Source organism: Cyanistes caeruleus, chromosome 13 (genome assembly GCF_971803275.1).
Source record: "Cyanistes caeruleus chromosome 13, bCyaCae1.hap1.1, whole genome shotgun sequence".
Classification (NCBI taxonomy): Eukaryota; Metazoa; Chordata; class Aves; order Passeriformes; family Paridae; genus Cyanistes; species Cyanistes caeruleus.
Genome location: NC_141713.1, coordinates 20,681,920 through 20,697,140, shown reverse-complemented (window position 1 = coordinate 20,697,140; position 15,221 = coordinate 20,681,920).

Here is a 15,221-nt window from a genome sequence, read left to right as displayed (position 1 = left end):
CTTCATCCCTCAACACGTCTGACTTTATTATGTCCAACGATGCATTTGGGTTTCTTCCGTCCTCTTGTGTGCCCGTGAGTAACCTTCCACGTGGATGAAGGAGATTGTGTACAGGACAATTGATTGCGGCATTGCCATTTGGCTTCACTGTCACTCAGTTGAACACGGTCCTTATCTAAGAAGGACTTCCAAGAAATGGGTAGGAGTTTTGGCTGTGAGAGGAGCAGAAAGCACATTTTCTACAGCAAATTGCTAGCTGATGCACTTTCCTCCCTGCCAAAATAGTGATTGCCATTCATCTTCCTGGGAAGAATGTAAAGACCCATTCAGAGATGCCAGGTTCAGCTGGCCTGTGGCTTTGTGTACCTCATTTCACATGTCCAATTTCAAGGGCCACTAAAAGAGGCTCATGTTTGCCTTGCAACCCACAAGTGCTGTAGGTATTTCCAGGAGAAGAGGGAAAACATCGCTGTCCTGTGGTGTGGTAGAAATGCCACCACAACTGTGATTGTGTGAGCAAAGCCAGCCAGTGCTTTTTGGGGCAGCAGCAGCAGCGGAGAGTGTGGCAGAGCGGTTTTGATACTCTTTTTAGAATCCTGCAAACGTTGTTCCCGAAACAAGCCACAGCTTTGCAAATGTGCCCGAAGAAAATGCAAAGAGAACTGGGGTGTGAAAATCAAAGACTGTTTATCTGTAGAAGAAAAGGAACAAGAATGAACTACACCACATATTTACACTGTAAGAATATTGGTAACAACAACAACAACAACAACAACAAACTATAGAACCTATTTACCTGAGAACAGCTCTAACAAAACTCTATGAAACGTATTTACAGGCAACTTAAACAAACTCTAAAACCTCTCTCCTGAACACAACAACTGTAAAACGTATGTACAGCAGGGTGGCATCTGTGTCTATGATGTCCCTAAGTCCTGCAAGAAAAACAAGTAGCACGGTCAGTGCAGTCAGGCACGGAAGGGTGTTCCATGTGCTGCCGGGCTGGGACACTGGCCCAGTGGGACTCTGCTGCCAGAAGGGAGCCTGGCTGGGGGCTGTGGCCCAGGCACTGGAACAGGGCTTGTGTGGCCCACAGCAAGCCCAGGCCAGGCCAGGGATGGCCAGCAGAATCCAGTGCATGGGCTAGCGTGTCCCTGAGCAGGAAGTGCCCAGCCCGGCCCCAGGCTGGCAGCAGGGGCCCCACTCTGCCTGTGGGGAGCACCTGCCTGTTCTGCTGCTGGCATCGTTCTTCATCCCAAGACCATGTCTTCCTCCTTGTCTTTTAGATCAATATCCATCTCTTCAATATAATCTTTCGTTTCCACCTCCATCTCTTCCTCTGTCTCGTACATATCCACATCCATCTCTTCCTCTCCACTATCCTCTCCGTCCACTTCCATGGCTTCTTCTCTATCAGTCTGTGTATCGACGTCCGTCTCCTCCTCTCCGTCTGTGCCAGCCTGCAGAGGTAGCAAAATTTCCCACCCTGTCCCACAGAGCTCCAGCCCAGCCAGGCAGCTGCGGGGTGTCCGCCTCCGTGGAATAGTGCCATAGCTCTTTTGGAACAAATGCACACATCCTGCAGGGATGGAGAGCAAAATCCAAGCGATGGGGAGCTTTGGGGACTGCTGGGGGAATCAGGGAGCAGGTGGCAACAAGGTGACAGGGGTAGGCTTGGAGCAGGGTGAATGAAGAGCGTGCTGGCACAAGGTGCCAAGGGTTGTGTTGTGGCCGTTGCTGGATGCTGGAAGTTCTAGCTGGAGCGTGCACTGTGACATCACCGCCAGGAGTTCAGGCCCAGGCTGAAGTGGACAACGGAGACCGTCGAATGAATGATGGAATCGCTGGGTGCTTGGGCTTGGAAGGGACCCTAAAGACCATCTTGTTCCAAGCGGAGCAATCTTCGCCCAGAATAGGTTGCTCAGAGCCCCGCTCCCAGCTGGCCTTGGATGTTGCCAAGGATGGAGCATCCCCAGCCTCTGTGCACAGCCCGGGCCAGTGCCCCAGCAGCCGGAGTGGAAAAGAGCAGCTTCATTAGATCCAACTTCAAGCTCACTCCTGCAGTTGAAAGGCTTCTCCTGTCTGTGCCCATCTTTCCTAGAGCTGCAGGGAGGCCTCGCCAGCCCCCTTCTCTTTCCAGGCTGAGCATCCCCAGCCCCACACGGACAGCAGTCCGATGCGTGGCAGTCAAGGCTAAAGGGTAGCAAATGGCTACATCAGGAAGTGAGAGATGGAGTGAGTTTTGGAGATGGAAGCTTTACCTCTAAATGTAGAAAAGAAAGAAAAGTGGAGGGGGAAATGGTGGGACTCTGGCTCTGTTCTAACTGGCGAAGATTTTCTTTTCTTCTTTTCTGTCGTGCTAACCCAAGTTTTGTTGTTTGAAAGGAGGTTTAGCAAAATATCCATCGTCTTCTCCACTGCTGAAACACTGAACAACACCTGGGCAGGCTGAGGATGCAGAGCAAAACCTGCAAATATCTACTGCTGATCGTGATCCTGGGGAATGCAGCTAAAGCCAGCCAAAAGCAATTTCTGGAAAGTCAAGCCTGCTTTACGTTTTCTGGAGTTTGCTTGTGCCAACTTCACCAGTCATTTCTAAAAAAGGAAAAGAAATTCCCAGCAAAACAGAGAAAAACACAAAGAAACCAACCCAAAGAAACCAATCAAACAAACAGATAAAACACCCCCAATCAAACCAAAGGCAATGAGAAGTTAGGACTAGTTGTAAGGATATCACAGCAGGCGAATGGCTGCTTCCTACTTGGATCACCATCCAAAGCCACCTAGAACAACTTCTCCAAAACATATCCAACAGGAGAAATGGAAAAAGTGATCCATGGCAGCTCTGCATTGTGGTGAAGGATGAGCATGCAGTGGTCCAGATGCAGCACTGCCCACCCTCCAGGCTGCTGTTTGCTCTGCTGAAAGACTCTTGCAGGACTGTGGCCCCTCTCCATGCAATGGAAATCATTGCCACAGCTCTCAGTTGAGGCACTGGCATTTCCAGAGCCAGATTCAGGCACAATCCTACTGCCTGCTGAGCATCTGGGAAAGGTGCTGAGCATCTTCAGGCCTAGAAGCACAAAAGAGCTCAGGCTCTCCCCGAACTGGGTTTTCAGGGCAGCTTTCCATATCTCTGCAAGATTTCTTCATCCCTCAACACGTCTGACTTTATTATGTCCAACGATGCATTTGGGTTTCTTCCGTCCTCTTGTGTGCCCGTGAGTAACCTTCCACGTGGATGAAGGAGATTGTGTACAGGACAATTGATTGCGGCATTGCCATTTGGCTTCACTGTCACTCAGTTGAACACGGTCCTTATCTAAGAAGGACTTCCAAGAAATGGGTAGGAGTTTTGGCTGTGAGAGGAGCAGAAAGCACATTTTCTACAGCAAATTGCTAGCTGATGCACTTTCCTCCCTGCCAAAATAGTGATTGCCATTCATCTTCCTGGGAAGAATGTAAAGACCCATTCAGAGATGCCAGGTTCAGCTGGCCTGTGGCTTTGTGTACCTCATTTCACATGTCCAATTTCAAGGGCCACTAAAAGAGGCTCATGTTTGCCTTGCAACCCACAAGTGCTGTAGGTATTTCCAGGAGAAGAGGGAAAACATCGCTGTCCTGTGGTGTGGTAGAAATGCCACCACAACTGTGATTGTGTGAGCAAAGCCAGCCAGTGCTTTTTGGGGCAGCAGCAGCAGCGGAGAGTGTGGCAGAGCGGTTTTGATACTCTTTTTAGAATCCTGCAAACGTTGTTCCCGAAACAAGCCACAGCTTTGCAAATGTGCCCGAAGAAAATGCAAAGAGAACTGGGGTGTGAAAATCAAAGACTGTTTATCTGTAGAAGAAAAGGAACAAGAATGAACTACACCACATATTTACACTGTAAGAATATTGGTAACAACAACAACAACAACAACAACAAACTATAGAACCTATTTACCTGAGAACAGCTCTAACAAAACTCTATGAAACGTATTTACAGGCAACTTAAACAAACTCTAAAACCTCTCTCCTGAACACAACAACTGTAAAACGTATGTACAGCAGGGTGGCATCTGTGTCTATGATGTCCCTAAGTCCTGCAAGAAAAACAAGTAGCACGGTCAGTGCAGTCAGGCACGGAAGGGTGTTCCATGTGCTGCCGGGCTGGGACACTGGCCCAGTGGGACTCTGCTGCCAGAAGGGAGCCTGGCTGGGGGCTGTGGCCCAGGCACTGGAACAGGGCTTGTGTGGCCCACAGCAAGCCCAGGCCAGGCCAGGGATGGCCAGCAGAATCCAGTGCATGGGCTAGCGTGTCCCTGAGCAGGAAGTGCCCAGCCCGGCCCCAGGCTGGCAGCAGGGGCCCCACTCTGCCTGTGGGGAGCACCTGCCTGTTCTGCTGCTGGCATCGTTCTTCATCCCAAGACCATGTCTTCCTCCTTGTCTTTTAGATCAATATCCATCTCTTCAATATAATCTTTCGTTTCCACCTCCATCTCTTCCTCTGTCTCGTACATATCCACATCCATCTCTTCCTCTCCACTATCCTCTCCGTCCACTTCCATGGCTTCTTCTCTATCAGTCTGTGTATCGACGTCCGTCTCCTCCTCTCCGTCTGTGCCAGCCTGCAGAGGTAGCAAAATTTCCCACCCTGTCCCACAGAGCTCCAGCCCAGCCAGGCAGCTGCGGGGTGTCCGCCTCCGTGGAATAGTGCCATAGCTCTTTTGGAACAAATGCACACATCCTGCAGGGATGGAGAGCAAAATCCAAGCGATGGGGAGCTTTGGGGACTGCTGGGGGAATCAGGGAGCAGGTGGCAACAAGGTGACAGGGGTAGGCTTGGAGCAGGGTGAATGAAGAGCGTGCTGGCACAAGGTGCCAAGGGTTGTGTTGTGGCCGTTGCTGGATGCTGGAAGTTCTAGCTGGAGCGTGCACTGTGACATCACCGCCAGGAGTTCAGGCCCAGGCTGAAGTGGACAACGGAGACCGTCGAATGAATGATGGAATCGCTGGGTGCTTGGGCTTGGAAGGGACCCTAAAGACCATCTTGTTCCAAGCGGAGCAATCTTCGCCCAGAATAGGTTGCTCAGAGCCCCGCTCCCAGCTGGCCTTGGATGTTGCCAAGGATGGAGCATCCCCAGCCTCTGTGCACAGCCCGGGCCAGTGCCCCAGCAGCCGGAGTGGAAAAGAGCAGCTTCATTAGATCCAACTTCAAGCTCACTCCTGCAGTTGAAAGGCTTCTCCTGTCTGTGCCCATCTTTCCTAGAGCTGCAGGGAGGCCTCGCCAGCCCCCTTCTCTTTCCAGGCTGAGCATCCCCAGCCCCACACGGACAGCAGTCCGATGCGTGGCAGTCAAGGCTAAAGGGTAGCAAATGGCTACATCAGGAAGTGAGAGATGGAGTGAGTTTTGGAGATGGAAGCTTTACCTCTAAATGTAGAAAAGAAAGAAAAGTGGAGGGGGAAATGGTGGGACTCTGGCTCTGTTCTAACTGGCGAAGATTTTCTTTTCTTCTTTTCTGTCGTGCTAACCCAAGTTTTGTTGTTTGAAAGGAGGTTTAGCAAAATATCCATCGTCTTCTCCACTGCTGAAACACTGAACAACACCTGGGCAGGCTGAGGATGCAGAGCAAAACCTGCAAATATCTACTGCTGATCGTGATCCTGGGGAATGCAGCTAAAGCCAGCCAAAAGCAATTTCTGGAAAGTCAAGCCTGCTTTACGTTTTCTGGAGTTTGCTTGTGCCAACTTCACCAGTCATTTCTAAAAAAGGAAAAGAAATTCCCAGCAAAACAGAGAAAAACACAAAGAAACCAACCCAAAGAAACCAATCAAACAAACAGATAAAACACCCCCAATCAAACCAAAGGCAATGAGAAGTTAGGACTAGTTGTAAGGATATCACAGCAGGCGAATGGCTGCTTCCTACTTGGATCACCATCCAAAGCCACCTAGAACAACTTCTCCAAAACATATCCAACAGGAGAAATGGAAAAAGTGATCCATGGCAGCTCTGCATTGTGGTGAAGGATGAGCATGCAGTGGTCCAGATGCAGCACTGCCCACCCTCCAGGCTGCTGTTTGCTCTGCTGAAAGACTCTTGCAGGACTGTGGCCCCTCTCCATGCAATGGAAATCATTGCCACAGCTCTCAGTTGAGGCACTGGCATTTCCAGAGCCAGATTCAGGCACAATCCTACTGCCTGCTGAGCATCTGGGAAAGGTGCTGAGCATCTTCAGGCCTAGAAGCACAAAAGAGCTCAGGCTCTCCCCGAACTGGGTTTTCAGAGCAGCTTTCCATATTTCTGCAAGATTTCTTCATCCCTCAACACGTCTGACTTATTATGTCCAACGATGCATTTGGGTTTCTTCCGTCCTCTTGTGTGCCCGTGAGTAACCTTCCACGTGGATGAAGGAGATTGTGTACAGGACAATTGATTGCGGCATTGCCATTTGGCTTCACTGTCACTCAGTTGAACACGGTCCTTATCTAAGAAGGACTTCCAAGAAATGGGTAGGAGTTTTGGCTGTGAGAGGAGCAGAAAGCACATTTTCTACAGCAAATTGCTAGCTGATGCACTTTCCTCCCTGCCAAAATAGTGATTGCCATTCATCTTCCTGGGAAGAATGTAAAGACCCATTCAGAGATGCCAGGTTCAGCTGGCCTGTGGCTTTGTGTACCTCATTTCACATGTCCAATTTCAAGGGCCACTAAAAGAGGCTCATGTTTGCCTTGCAACCCACAAGTGCTGTAGGTATTTCCAGGAGAAGAGGGAAAACATCGCTGTCCTGTGGTGTGGTAGAAATGCCACCACAACTGTGATTGTGTGAGCAAAGCCAGCCAGTGCTTTTTGGGGCAGCAGCAGCAGCTGAGAGTGTGGCAGAGCGGTTTTGATACTCTTTTTAGAATCCTGCAAACGTTGTTCCCGAAACAACCCACAGCGTTGCAAATGTGCCCGAAGAAAATGCAAAGACAACTGGGGTGTGAAAATCAAAGACTGTTTATCTGTAGAAGAAAAGGAACAAGAATGAACTACACCACATATTTACACTGTAAGAATATTGGTAACAACAACAACAACAACAACAACAAACTATAGAACCTATTTACCTGAGAACAGCTCTAACAAAACTCTATGAAACGTATTTACAGGCAACTTAAACAAACTCTAAAACCTCTATCCTGAACACAACAACTGTAAAACGTATGTACAGCAGGGTGGCATCTGTGTCTGTGATGTCCCTAAGTCCTGGAAGAAAAACAAGTAGCACGGTCAGTGCAGTCAGGCACGGAAGGGTGTTCCATGTGCTGCCGGGCTGGGACACTGGCCCAGTGGGACTCTGCTGCCAGAAGGGAGCCTGGCTGGGGGCTGTGGCCCAGGCACTGGAACAGGGCTTGTGTGGCCCACAGCAAGCCCAGGCCAGGCCAGGGATGGCCAGCAGAATCCAGTGCATGGGCTAGCGTGTCCCTGAGCAGGGAGTGCCCAGCCCGGCCCCAGGCTGGCAGCAGGGGCCCCACTCTGCCTGTGGGGAGCACCTGCCTGTTCTGCTGCTGGCATCGGTCTTCATCCCAAGACCATGTCTTCCTCCTTGTCTTTTAGATCAATATCCATCTCTTCAATATAATCTTTCGTTTCCACCTCCATCTCTTCCTCTGTCTCGTACATATCCACATCCATCTCTTCCTCTCCAGTATCCTCTCCGTCCACTTCCATGGCTTCTTCTCTATCAGTCTGTGTATCGACGTCCGTCTCCTCCTCTCCGTCTGTGCCAGCCTGCAGAGGTAGCAAAATTTCCCACCCTGTCCCACAGAGCTCCAGCCCAGCCAGGCAGCTGCGGGGTGTCCGCCTCCGTGGAATAGTACCATACCTCTTTTGGAACAAATGCACACATCCTGCAGGGATGGAGAGCAAAATCCAAGCGATGGGGAGCTTTGGGGACTGCTGGGGGAATCAGGGAGCAGGTGGCAACAAGGTGACAGGGGTAGGCTTGGAGCAGGGTGAATGAAGAGCGTGCTGGCACAAGGTGCCAAGGGTTGTGTTGTGGCCGTTGCTGGATGCTGGAAGTTCTAGCTGGAGCGTGCACTGTGACATCACCGCCAGGAGTTCAGGCCCAGGCTGAAGTGGACAACGGAGACCGTCGAATGAATGATGGAATCCCTGGGTGCTTGGGCTTGGAAGGGACCCTAAAGACCATCTTGTTCCAAGCGGAGCGATCTTCGCCCAGAATAGGTTGCTCAGAGCCCCGCTCCCAGCTGGCCTTGGATGTTGCCAAGGATGGAGCATCCCCAGCCTCTGTGCACAGCCCGGGCCAGTGGCCCAGCAGCCGGAGTGGAAAAGAGCAGCTTCATTAGATCCAACTTCAAGCTCACTCCTGCAGTTGAAAGGCTTCTCCTCTCTGTGCCCATCTTTCCTAGAGCTGCAGGGAGGCCTCGCCAGCCCCCTTCTCTTTCCAGGCTGAGCATCCCCAGCCCCACACGGACAGCAGTCCGATGCGTGGCAGTCAAGGCTAAAGGGTAGCAAATGGCTACATCAGGAAGTGAGAGATGGAGTGAGTTTTGGAGATGGAAGCTTTACCTCTAAATGTAGAAAAGAAAGAGAAGTGGAGGGGGAAATGGTGGGACTCTGGCTCTGTTCTAACTGGCGAAGATTTTCTTTTCTTCTTTTCTGTCGTGCTAACCCAAGTTTTGTTGTTTGAAAGGAGGTTTAGCAAAATATCCATCGTCTTCTCCACTGCTGAAACACTGAACAACACCTGGGCAGGCTGAGGATGCAGAGCAAAACCTGCAAATATCTACTGCTGATCGTGATCCTGGGGAATGCAGCTAAAGCCAGCCAAAAGCAATTTCTGGAAAGTCAAGCCTGCTTTACGTTTTCTGGAGTTTGCTTGTGCCAACTTCACCAGTCATTTCTAAAAAAGGAAAAGAAATTCCCAGCAAAACAGAGAAAAACACAAAGAAACCAACCCAAAGAAACCAATCAAACAAACAGATAAAACACCCCCAATCAAACCAAAGGCAATGAGAAGTTAGGACTAGTTGTAAGGATATCACAGCAGGCGAATGGCTGCTTCCTACTTGGATCACCATCCAAAGCCACCTAGAACAACTTCTCCAAAACATATCCAACAGGAGAAATGGAAAAAGTGATCCATGGCAGCTCTGCATTGTGGTGAAGGATGAGCATGCAGTGGTCCAGATGCAGCACTGCCCACCCTCCAGGCTGCTGTTTGCTCTGCTGAAAGACTCTTGCAGGACTGTGGCCCCTCTCCATGCAATGGAAATCATTGCCACAGCTCTCAGTTGAGGCACTGGCATTTCCAGAGCCAGATTCAGGCACAATCCTACTGCCTGCTGAGCATCTGGGAAAGGTGCTGAGCATCTTCAGGCCTAGAAGCACAAAAGAGCTCAGGCTCTCCCCGAACTGGGTTTTCAGAGCAGCTTTCCATATTTCTGCAAGATTTCTTCATCCCTCAACACGTCTGACTTATTATGTCCAACGATGCATTTGGGTTTCTTCCGTCCTCTTGTGTGCCCGTGAGTAACCTTCCACGTGGATGAAGGAGATTGTGTACAGGACAATTGATTGCGGCATTGCCATTTGGCTTCACTGTCACTCAGTTGAACACGGTCCTTATCTAAGAAGGACTTCCAAGAAATGGGTAGGAGTTTTGGCTGTGAGAGGAGCAGAAAGCACATTTTCTACAGCAAATTGCTAGCTGATGCACTTTCCTCCCTGCCAAAATAGTGATTGCCATTCATCTTCCTGGGAAGAATGTAAAGACCCATTCAGAGATGCCAGGTTCAGCTGGCCTGTGGCTTTGTGTACCTCATTTCACATGTCCAATTTCAAGGGCCACTAAAAGAGGCTCATGTTTGCCTTGCAACCCACAAGTGCTGTAGGTATTTCCAGGAGAAGAGGGAAAACATCGCTGTCCTGTGGTGTGGTAGAAATGCCACCACAACTGTGATTGTGTGAGCAAAGCCAGCCAGTGCTTTTTGGGGCAGCAGCAGCAGCTGAGAGTGTGGCAGAGCGGTTTTGATACTCTTTTTAGAATCCTGCAAACGTTGTTCCCGAAACAACCCACAGCGTTGCAAATGTGCCCGAAGAAAATGCAAAGACAACTGGGGTGTGAAAATCAAAGACTGTTTATCTGTAGAAGAAAAGGAACAAGAATGAACTACACCACATATTTACACTGTAAGAATATTGGTAACAACAACAACAACAACAACAACAAACTATAGAACCTATTTACCTGAGAACAGCTCTAACAAAACTCTATGAAACGTATTTACAGGCAACTTAAACAAACTCTAAAACCTCTCTCCTGAACACAACAACTGTAAAACGTATGTACAGCAGGGTGGCATCTGTGTCTGTGATGTCCCTAAGTCCTGGAAGAAAAACAAGTAGCACGGTCAGTGCAGTCAGGCACGGAAGGGTGTTCCATGTGCTGCCGGGCTGGGACACTGGCCCAGTGGGACTCTGCTGCCAGAAGGGAGCCTGGCTGGGGGCTGTGGCCCAGGCACTGGAACAGGGCTTGTGTGGCCCACAGCAAGCCCAGGCCAGGCCAGGGATGGCCAGCAGAATCCAGTGCATGGGCTAGCGTGTCCCTGAGCAGGGAGTGCCCAGCCCGGCCCCAGGCTGGCAGCAGGGGCCCCACTCTGCCTGTGGGGAGCACCTGCCTGTTCTGCTGCTGGCATCGGTCTTCATCCCAAGACCATGTCTTCCTCCTTGTCTTTTAGATCAATATCCATCTCTTCAATATAATCTTTCGTTTCCACCTCCATCTCTTCCTCTGTCTCGTACATATCCACATCCATCTCTTCCTCTCCAGTATCCTCTCCGTCCACTTCCATGGCTTCTTCTCTATCAGTCTGTGTATCGACGTCCGTCTCCTCCTCTCCGTCTGTGCCAGCCTGCAGAGGTAGCAAAATTTCCCACCCTGTCCCACAGAGCTCCAGCCCAGCCAGGCAGCTGCGGGGTGTCCGCCTCCGTGGAATAGTACCATACCTCTTTTGGAACAAATGCACACATCCTGCAGGGATGGAGAGCAAAATCCAAGCGATGGGGAGCTTTGGGGACTGCTGGGGGAATCAGGGAGCAGGTGGCAACAAGGTGACAGGGGTAGGCTTGGAGCAGGGTGAATGAAGAGCGTGCTGGCACAAGGTGCCAAGGGTTGTGTTGTGGCCGTTGCTGGATGCTGGAAGTTCTAGCTGGAGCGTGCACTGTGACATCACCGCCAGGAGTTCAGGCCCAGGCTGAAGTGGACAACGGAGACCGTCGAATGAATGATGGAATCCCTGGGTGCTTGGGCTTGGAAGGGACCCTAAAGACCATCTTGTTCCAAGCGGAGCGATCTTCGCCCAGAATAGGTTGCTCAGAGCCCCGCTCCCAGCTGGCCTTGGATGTTGCCAAGGATGGAGCATCCCCAGCCTCTGTGCACAGCCCGGGCCAGTGGCCCAGCAGCCGGAGTGGAAAAGAGCAGCTTCATTAGATCCAACTTCAAGCTCACTCCTGCAGTTGAAAGGCTTCTCCTCTCTGTGCCCATCTTTCCTAGAGCTGCAGGGAGGCCTCGCCAGCCCCCTTCTCTTTCCAGGCTGAGCATCCCCAGCCCCACACGGACAGCAGTCCGATGCGTGGCAGTCAAGGCTAAAGGGTAGCAAATGGCTACATCAGGAAGTGAGAGATGGAGTGAGTTTTGGAGATGGAAGCTTTACCTCTAAATGTAGAAAAGAAAGAGAAGTGGAGGGGGAAATGGTGGGACTCTGGCTCTGTTCTAACTGGCGAAGATTTTCTTTTCTTCTTTTCTGTCGTGCTAACCCAAGTTTTGTTGTTTGAAAGGAGGTTTAGCAAAATATCCATCGTCTTCTCCACTGCTGAAACACTGAACAACACCTGGGCAGGCTGAGGATGCAGAGCAAAACCTGCAAATATCTACTGCTGATCGTGATCCTGGGGAATGCAGCTAAAGCCAGCCAAAAGCAATTTCTGGAAAGTCAAGCCTGCTTTACGTTTTCTGGAGTTTGCTTGTGCCAACTTCACCAGTCATTTCTAAAAAAGGAAAAGAAATTCCCAGCAAAACAGAGAAAAACACAAAGAAACCAACCCAAAGAAACCAATCAAACAAACAGATAAAACACCCCCAATCAAACCAAAGGCAATGAGAAGTTAGGACTAGTTGTAAGGATATCACAGCAGGCGAATGGCTGCTTCCTACTTGGATCACCATCCAAAGCCACCTAGAACAACTTCTCCAAAACATATCCAACAGGAGAAATGGAAAAAGTGATCCATGGCAGCTCTGCATTGTGGTGAAGGATGAGCATGCAGTGGTCCAGATGCAGCACTGCCCACCCTCCAGGCTGCTGTTTGCTCTGCTGAAAGACTCTTGCAGGACTGTGGCCCCTCTCCATGCAATGGAAATCATTGCCACAGCTCTCAGTTGAGGCACTGGCATTTCCAGAGCCAGATTCAGGCACAATCCTACTGCCTGCTGAGCATCTGGGAAAGGTGCTGAGCATCTTCAGGCCTAGAAGCACAAAAGAGCTCAGGCTCTCCCCGAACTGGGTTTTCAGAGCAGCTTTCCATATTTCTGCAAGATTTCTTCATCCCTCAACACGTCTGACTTATTATGTCCAACGATGCATTTGGGTTTCTTCCGTCCTCTTGTGTGCCCGTGAGTAACCTTCCACGTGGATGAAGGAGATTGTGTACAGGACAATTGATTGCGGCATTGCCATTTGGCTTCACTGTCACTCAGTTGAACACGGTCCTTATCTAAGAAGGACTTCCAAGAAATGGGTAGGAGTTTTGGCTGTGAGAGGAGCAGAAAGCACATTTTCTACAGCAAATTGCTAGCTGATGCACTTTCCTCCCTGCCAAAATAGTGATTGCCATTCATCTTCCTGGGAAGAATGTAAAGACCCATTCAGAGATGCCAGGTTCAGCTGGCCTGTGGCTTTGTGTACCTCATTTCACATGTCCAATTTCAAGGGCCACTAAAAGAGGCTCATGTTTGCCTTGCAACCCACAAGTGCTGTAGGTATTTCCAGGAGAAGAGGGAAAACATCGCTGTCCTGTGGTGTGGTAGAAATGCCACCACAACTGTGATTGTGTGAGCAAAGCCAGCCAGTGCTTTTTGGGGCAGCAGCAGCAGCTGAGAGTGTGGCAGAGCGGTTTTGATACTCTTTTTAGAATCCTGCAAACGTTGTTCCCGAAACAACCCACAGCGTTGCAAATGTGCCCGAAGAAAATGCAAAGACAACTGGGGTGTGAAAATCAAAGACTGTTTATCTGTAGAAGAAAAGGAACAAGAATGAACTACACCACATATTTACACTGTAAGAATATTGGTAACAACAACAACAACAACAACAACAAACTATAGAACCTATTTACCTGAGAACAGCTCTAACAAAACTCTATGAAACGTATTTACAGGCAACTTAAACAAACTCTAAAACCTCTCTCCTGAACACAACAACTGTAAAACGTATGTACAGCAGGGTGGCATCTGTGTCTGTGATGTCCCTAAGTCCTGGAAGAAAAACAAGTAGCACGGTCAGTGCAGTCAGGCACGGAAGGGTGTTCCATGTGCTGCCGGGCTGGGACACTGGCCCAGTGGGACTCTGCTGCCAGAAGGGAGCCTGGCTGGGGGCTGTGGCCCAGGCACTGGAACAGGGCTTGTGTGGCCCACAGCAAGCCCAGGCCAGGCCAGGGATGGCCAGCAGAATCCAGTGCATGGGCTAGCGTGTCCCTGAGCAGGGAGTGCCCAGCCCGGCCCCAGGCTGGCAGCAGGGGCCCCACTCTGCCTGTGGGGAGCACCTGCCTGTTCTGCTGCTGGCATCGGTCTTCATCCCAAGACCATGTCTTCCTCCTTGTCTTTTAGATCAATATCCATCTCTTCAATATAATCTTTCGTTTCCACCTCCATCTCTTCCTCTGTCTCGTACATATCCACATCCATCTCTTCCTCTCCAGTATCCTCTCCGTCCACTTCCATGGCTTCTTCTCTATCAGTCTGTGTATCGACGTCCGTCTCCTCCTCTCCGTCTGTGCCAGCCTGCAGAGGTAGCAAAATTTCCCACCCTGTCCCACAGAGCTCCAGCCCAGCCAGGCAGCTGCGGGGTGTCCGCCTCCGTGGAATAGTACCATACCTCTTTTGGAACAAATGCACACATCCTGCAGGGATGGAGAGCAAAATCCAAGCGATGGGGAGCTTTGGGGACTGCTGGGGGAATCAGGGAGCAGGTGGCAACAAGGTGACAGGGGTAGGCTTGGAGCAGGGTGAATGAAGAGCGTGCTGGCACAAGGTGCCAAGGGTTGTGTTGTGGCCGTTGCTGGATGCTGGAAGTTCTAGCTGGAGCGTGCACTGTGACATCACCGCCAGGAGTTCAGGCCCAGGCTGAAGTGGACAACGGAGACCGTCGAATGAATGATGGAATCCCTGGGTGCTTGGGCTTGGAAGGGACCCTAAAGACCATCTTGTTCCAAGTGGAGCAATCTTCGCCCAGAATAGGTTGCTCAGAGCCCCGCTCCCAGCTGGCCTTGGATGTTGCCAAGGATGGAGCATCCCCAGCCTCTGTGCACAGCCCGGGCCAGTGCCCCAGCAGCCGGAGTGGAAAAGAGCAGCTTCATTAGATCCAACTTCAAGCTCACTCCTGCAGTTGAAAGGCTTCTCCTGTCTGTGCCCATCTTTCCTAGAGCTGCAGGGAGGCCTCGCCAGCCCCCTTCTCTTTCCAGGCTGAGCATCCCCAGCCCCACACGGACAGCAGTCCGATGCGTGGCAGTCAAGGCTAAAGGGTAGCAAATGGCTACATCAGGAAGTGAGAGATGGAGTGAGTTTTGGAGATGGAAGCTTTACCTCTAAATGTAGAAAAGAAAGAGAAGTGGAGGGGGAAATGGTGGGACTCTGGCTCTGTTCTAACTGGCGAAGATTTTCTTTTCTTCTTTTCTGTCGTGCTAACCCAAGTTTTGTTGTTTGAAAGGAGGTTTAGCAAAATATCCATCGTCTTCTCCACTGCTGAAACACTGAACAACACCTGGGCAGGCTGAGGATGCAGAGCAAAACCTGCAAATATCTACTGCTGATCGTGATCCTGGGGAATGCAGCTAAAGCCAGCCAAAAGCAATTTCTGGAAAGTCAAGCCTGCTTTACGTTTTCTGGAGTTTGCTTGTGCCAACTTCACCAGTCATTTCTAAAAAAGGAAAAGAAATTCCCAGCAAAACAGAGAAAAAC